Genomic DNA, 6,950 nt, shown 5'->3' on the forward strand with positions numbered 1-6,950 from the left:
GATAATATACATTAGACTAATTAAAGTATAAATCAGCGTTACTAATACCACCTTTTCCCTCTTTCTTTACCTGATTCTACACTCTGAGGAAAAAAGTAAGTCATCAGATGATCTGTAATAATTATATATTATGTGAATAATCCTAATCAGTTCACACTGTATAGGAATTAATGCAGTGTCTATCTCTTTTTCTCTGTATGTTGGATGAGTGGATGAAAGTGTCGTAACTGGGACATAAGATGAAATGAAGATCGTCTCATTGTTTATACCTAATGTAAGTACAGTGTTAGAAATAAACGTACTATGCAGGTACATGATTCATTCATCAAGGTACAAACAATGTACGTGTACCCTCAAAGGTACAACAGTGTTTTTAAGGTCCGATGGTTTACCTTACGTGAGTTTTTCCTAGTGGAAAAGTAGATATTTGTACCTTTTCATAACCAAAAGTTATAAATCATAACAATAAAACAAAAAGCCTGGAGACGAGCCGGCGTGTGTGGAGACAGTACAGTTCAGAAAATATAACTTCAATGGATTCTTGTAGTTATATTCCCTGACTAAAGGTACTGGGATGTACCCCTGAGGGTACCACCACAGTGACAAGAGGGGTACTGCCCCAGTGACAGTGCCATACCTTTATTCTGAGAGTGTATAAATGTAATTGAAGAGAGATGGGAGATAAAAATCACTGATCATTTAGGTGAAAATAGCAATATTGAACAGAGTATTGACATTTTATTATGTATATTTTGATCCTGGTTTAAGTCCATTGTTCTTAGTCCACCTGAAGGTGCTGTGTAATCAGATAAAAACGAATAGCACCTCCTCTTATTTCTGCAAAACGTGCCACCAACATGTCAAATTATGGCTGAGCAACATATAGTCAATTCAGTTTTTAAAATATTTTTAGCCATATATTTCAGAAATAAAAAATACCTGACATTATGTAACTTCCACATTGTTTTTCAGTTTTAACAATATTTTAGTGATATATTTCATAAATAAATAACTGATAGGATATAATGCCCATAAAATAGGTGTGCCTGTTGCCAAGCAGTATGTTTCTTATTTCTTGCCTTCTATTTTAAGCATTTTACTGGTGCTATGCAAGACCTTATACCCATGTTTAATGCATTTTTGATGTCCTTCACTGGATTCTTCAGACCGTCTTTGTGGAAAAAAAGGTATAAAATCTTTCTTTACCAAAGGTGGACATTCTATCTGGTTAACAGATGCACATTTAAGACTCACGTTCTGTAGCATTATGTGAAGAAATTAGCCCAACAGAACAATCCAACAAAAACAAGTTATATCATGTTTACAAGACACTTCTGTGTACAGCAGAACTGCAGGAAGGTGTACGAGAAGTTAACAATGACTGGCACACATTTCATATAATACAGGGAAATGTGACAATGCCATTATATGAACTTTAACAGTACTGGCTCTACGTCAAACAGCAGGCTCTGATAATGTTCAGTAAGCTCTTATTGATGTAGGCTACTTTGACTTATTGCAACACAGGAAAGCATAGGAACGTAAAGGGGGCTGCTTGTCTTACCAATAGGGCAACGTCCACGATGGTGAAGAGGGCTTTACATAACGGACAGCTTATGTTGTGCCAGCTGAACCGAACCTGGAAATTGTGCATGGGGTTCCCAGCCCTCAGGTCGGCGATGTCCGTCTCATCCTGAAGAGGATACGACGTCCCCGGGGCAGCCAGACACCAAACAAGGCTAATGACAGTAAACACGGAGAGAGCGCTCAGCCGCACTGACGGCATGGTGGACAGTCCAAATGAAGCGACAGCGACAAACTGGAAACTGTCGGTGTTCCTCTCGCTGAACACCCGGATGTCTGGAACAGTTCTCAGTAAAGGCTCTGGGTAAAAACTTGGTCTCCTCGGTCGAGAGCTGGCTTGGCTGAGCTGAGCTGAGCTGAGCTGAGGTAACACTAACCGCAGCACTTGCAGCTCAAACAGGAAGCCGTTTGACCACCAGTTCACAGCCCTTTTCCACCGCGCTAATGCGATAAACACAGCAGGTCTGTGTCAAACACGAAGCAGCGAATGATCAGAAAAGTCACGGCGGGGGGGGGGGGGGGCACTCTTCGGCGGCAGCGGCGTCCTCCTGCGACGCCTCCACCACACCACCACCACCACCATGACGTTCAGCAGTTTCGTTTGGGGCCGGCAGAGTCAGCTGAGCAATCACGTGACCCTTCATTTAAACAGAGAGAGAGAGAGAGAGAGAGAGAGAGAGAGAGAGAGGGGGTGGGAGGGAGGGAGGGAGGGAGAGAGAGAGAGGAGGGAGAGAGAGAGAGAGAGAGAGAGAGAGAGGGAGGGAGAGAGAGAGAGAGAGGGAGGGAGGGAGAGAGAGAGAGAGAGAGAGAGAGAGAGAGAGAGGGAGAGAGAGAGAGAGAGAGAGAGAGAGAGAGAGAGAGGGAGAGAGAGAGAGAGAGAGAGAGAGAGAGAGGGAGGGAGGGAGAGAGAGAGAGAGCATGTACAGACGTTTTCAAACCGTGTAATTTGTAGAGGTGGACGAAGTACACAGATCATGTACTTGAGTTAAAGTAGAGCTACCCAAGGTAATATATTACTCCAGTAAAAGTAGAAGTCCTTACTCTAGACCTCCACTTGGGTAAAAGTACAAAAGTATTTGCCTTCAAATGGACTTAAGTATTGAAAGTAAAAGTAAAACTAAAAGAGTAATTCTGGCTCTGATCTGGTCCTGTTATCATTTTTATAACAAGACTCGCTTCATGAACTCATTTCAGGTGAAAATCCTCCAGCGTCTCTCTTGGTAAACCAGTCTTTTAATAGAACGTCATTAATTAGTGACGCTGACGTCTATTAAAATGATCATAAGCACAAAACACTGAAGGTAAACAGTTTCCATCAGGGAGAACCGAGTGGCTCTGAAATCACTTTTTACACACAAGCAAAGTTTCAGTTTAAGATTATTTTGTAAATTAGTTACAAGTTGAGTAAAAACTTGCTTTAAACTCAGGATCACAAATAGGTTTTCCTTTACTATATTGATCTGTAGGCCTCTGTTACATAAACTAACCTAAACTAATTTACTATAGAATGAAAGTGTTTGTATGAATCCAGAAAAAAGAAACATGCCAGTCATGACTGCATGTGTGTATATATTGTGGTCTATTTACAGAAAGTTAAGTTAGTTCCAATCATTTAGGGACGTATGTGCTCCCAAATTTTTGAACCGTGTGCTGCACTGGGTTGGTATGACCAACAGGTCAAAACAAGCTCAGAACAAAGTGACCGCTGTGCCCTGATTGGTGCTCTGGCTTTGCGCTTCTTCTGTTTTGGCATGTTACGTTTTTATACACACAAAAACCAAAAGGAACGTCAGATTTCTCAAAGTGTAGTGGAGTAAAAAGTAAGATATTTGACTTTGAAATGTAGTAGAGTGAAAGTTAAAAGTCGTCCAAAATAGAAATACTTAAGTACAGATACACGGGGCGCTAGTGAGCACCAGATGGAGTAGACACGTTTTTCTGAGCTCCTCTCCGTATCATAATATAATTGGATATTTAATCAAAAATTTGTCAGTTTACCCGACCCTTTTGTTGATTTAAGCGATTATTAAGAGAAATAGGATGGGAAAATCGAAGGCAGAACGTGGAAAGCAGGATAAAGTTGAGTCGGCAACCCGTGCTTCACCAGAGCTAGCGGGCGCCGAGGGCCTCGCGGACTCCGGAGATACTGATGCAGACGCTAGCAGCATACTTTTGGCAATACAGAGCATGAACAAAACGATGACTGACAGATTTGATGCATTAGAGGCAACCTTGGCATCCACTCAAGCATCTTTGGTGAGTCTTGGTCAAAGAGTAGCCACAATCGAGGAGGCTAATTCCAGTCAAGACATTCGCATCACAAAAGTTGAACAAACTTGCATGGAATTGCAGAAAGAAAACCGCGCATCGCACGCCAAAGTAATCGATCTGGAAGCTCGCTCTAGACGTCAAAATATTAAAATTGTAGGCCTACCTGAGAAAATCGAGGGAGTGCGCCCTGTGGATTTTTGGAGAAGTTTATCTCTGAACTGTTAGGCGCCAGTAATTTTCCAAAGCCTGTTGTGGTGGATCGTGCGCATCGCTTGGGGAATAGATCTAACGAGGACAGCGAGGCACGGCCGCGCGTCATGATAGCCAAGATCCACCATTTCCAAGTCAAGGAGAAAATACTGCGACTATCTCATCAACAGTTTCCTTTGACATACAACGGGAGGGCAATTCATATTTTCCCCGATTATCCTGCGGAGGTGATCAAGCAACGCCAGGCATTTGAAGGAGTTCGTGACAGGCTGAAGCTAGCTGGCGCCAAGGTCGGTTTTCGCTACCCAGCCCGGCTCAGGGTCACAGTGGGTACATCAGAGCAAGTTTTCTCCACACCGCAAGAAGCCGAGCAGTTTGCAATGACATTGGCTTGAGTGTATGTGCAGTTCACGCTTTGAATTGATACATTTTCTGGTATGTAGCCTTTTACAATTACAGGTCGGGACAATATTTTTTTTCTTTTCTCCTAATGGACGCTATTAGATCATTGTTTTTTTGGAGAGAGGGCTTGGGGCTCTTTACTTACGCTAAACTTTTATTTGCAATGGCCCGGCAGCCTCGGTGTTTATTTGAAGGGAACGTGTTTTCACTTTGTTTGGGAAAGTGGAACGGGGGGAGGGGGTGTATACTTGTGTGTTTTTTACATAGTTCGTTTTTATGTTGTGTTCAGTGTTTAAGGGCGTCACTTGTACATTTTACTGTGTTTAGACGTGCATAGCTCTACTTTAAGAGGTGGTGGCACCGGGATTACTTTTACTAGTTGGAATGTTCGTGGATTGGGGCATGCCATTAAAAGAGCAAAAGTGTTTGCTCATTTAAAGTCCTTAGCTGCAGACATTGTGTTTCTGCAGGAAACTCATATAAAGCCAACTAGAGCAAATTTGCTTAAGTGTAGATGGGTCAATCAAATTTTTCAGTCCACATTTTCTAGTAAAGCTCGTGGAGTGGCCATCCTAATTAGTAAAAGTATTCCATTTAGGCATGTTTCCACTATTTGTGACCCTAATGGTAGATTTCTCTTGGTGACAGGACACATTTACACACACCATGTTACACTTTTAAATATATACGGTCCCAACTTTGACAACCCAAATTTCTTTAGCAAGGTCTTTGATTTGCTGCCTAATCTCTCAGACACAAATGTAATTGTTGGGGGTGATTTCAACTGTGTGATTGATAATTATCTGGACAGATCTTCCCAACCAACTCAGTTACCTTCTGCTGCTTCAGCAACTGTAAACAATTTGATGTTATCTACTCATCTAGTTGATATATGGAGACTTCAGCACCCTACAGATAGGGATTATTCTTTTTTCTCACAGCGGCACAAATCTTACTCTAGAATTGACTATTTCCTGCTTGATTCAAACCTGATATCAAATGTGATCTCCACCAAATATCACAATATACTAATTTCAGATCATTCCCCAACATCATTGGTACTTGACCTCAATCATATGAAACGACAGTATAGTTGGTGCTTCCATCCTTCACTTCTCTCTGACCCCTATTTTTCCCAGACTATCTCTTCTAAAATATCTGAATTTTTGGAAACAAATGATAACCATGAGGTTACAGACTCAACTTTATGGGAAGCTTTCAAGGCTGTGATTAGAGGGCACATTATTTCTTTTGAAAACTCCATGAGAAAAGAAAAGAAACGCCGTTTGATAGAAATTGAAAAAGATTTAACACTACTAGACACAATTTATAAATCATCTCCTAACTCAGTCACCTTACAGAACATAATTAAACTTAAATATGAATATAATGACATATTGTCTGCCCAGGTACAGAACCAACTATTTAAATTGAAACAAAAACAATTTGAACTGGGAGACAAACCCCAGAAACTTCTGGCGCGACAGTTGAGGGGACTGCAGGCTAACAGAGCCATACACAAGATAAAATCTAAATCAGGAGATCTTATTACTAACTCTTTGGATATAAATAAGCGCTTCAGGGAATATTATGAACAACTGTACACATCCAAAGCGACAGGTGACACTTCTACATGGCTGGAGGACTTGAACCTCCCCAAATTAAGTGATGAGGCATGTGAAGCGCTTAATGCTGATATCACAGCTGAGGAAATCCTAGAGGCAATAAAATCTTTCCCCAATGGGAAAAGTTCTGGGCCGGATGGATTTGGCATGGAGTGGTACAAGACATTCCACAAACAATTAACTCCACTCTTGCTTAGGATGTTTAAGCATTCATTTGATAACCAAAAATTTCCTAACTCCTTATATGACGCTAACATCTCACTTATTCTAAAGGAGGGGAGAGATGAGACTGAACCCTCATCTTACCGCCCAATTTCATTATTGAACTCTGATTTAAAAATTTTCACAAAATTAATGGCAAATAGATTAAATAAACATATCACCTCCATTATTCATAAAGACCAAACAGGTTTTATTCCAGGCAGGTTTTCATTCTTTAATGTGCGAAGATTAATGAATATAATGTACCATAACTATAAGAATGACCAGGAGGTAGCGGTTTTGTGCCTAGATGCCGAGAAGGCATTTGACCAAATAGAAATGCCATACATGTTTAGGGTCCTGGAAGAATTTGGATTTGGTCACCGTTTTATCTCTTGGATTCAAATTTTGTATGCGACACCATCCTCTTCCATCCTTACAAATCGAGATAGGTCCACCTCATTTCGTCTGCAGCGTGGGACGTGTCAGGGGTGTCCCCTTAGCCCACTCCTCTTCGCAATATGTATTGAACCCCTTGCAATCCGTATTAGACAGCATGAAACTCTCAACCCCATCCATTTAGGAGGTGTGGACCACCATCTGTCTTTATATGCTGATGATGTGGTAATCTTCATGTCACAGCCCGAATTATCCACT

General features: G+C 41.3%; 1 protein-coding gene across 1 annotated transcript in view; it reads right to left on the minus strand.

The window, feature by feature from the left end:
* smpd1 (sphingomyelin phosphodiesterase 1) overlaps window positions 1–2,194 on the minus strand; it is a 50,502-nt gene extending 48,308 nt beyond the window's left edge. Inside the window, exon 1 of the mRNA XM_037546936.1 lies at window positions 1,565–2,194. The gene's annotated coding sequence lies outside the window, so the exon portion shown is untranslated. The remainder of the gene's footprint in view (window positions 1–1,564) is intronic.
* Window positions 2,195–6,950: the final 4,756 nt, after the last annotated feature.

Source organism: Pygocentrus nattereri, chromosome 18 (assembly GCF_015220715.1).
Source record: "Pygocentrus nattereri isolate fPygNat1 chromosome 18, fPygNat1.pri, whole genome shotgun sequence".
NCBI lineage: Eukaryota > Metazoa > Chordata > Actinopteri > Characiformes > Serrasalmidae > Pygocentrus > Pygocentrus nattereri.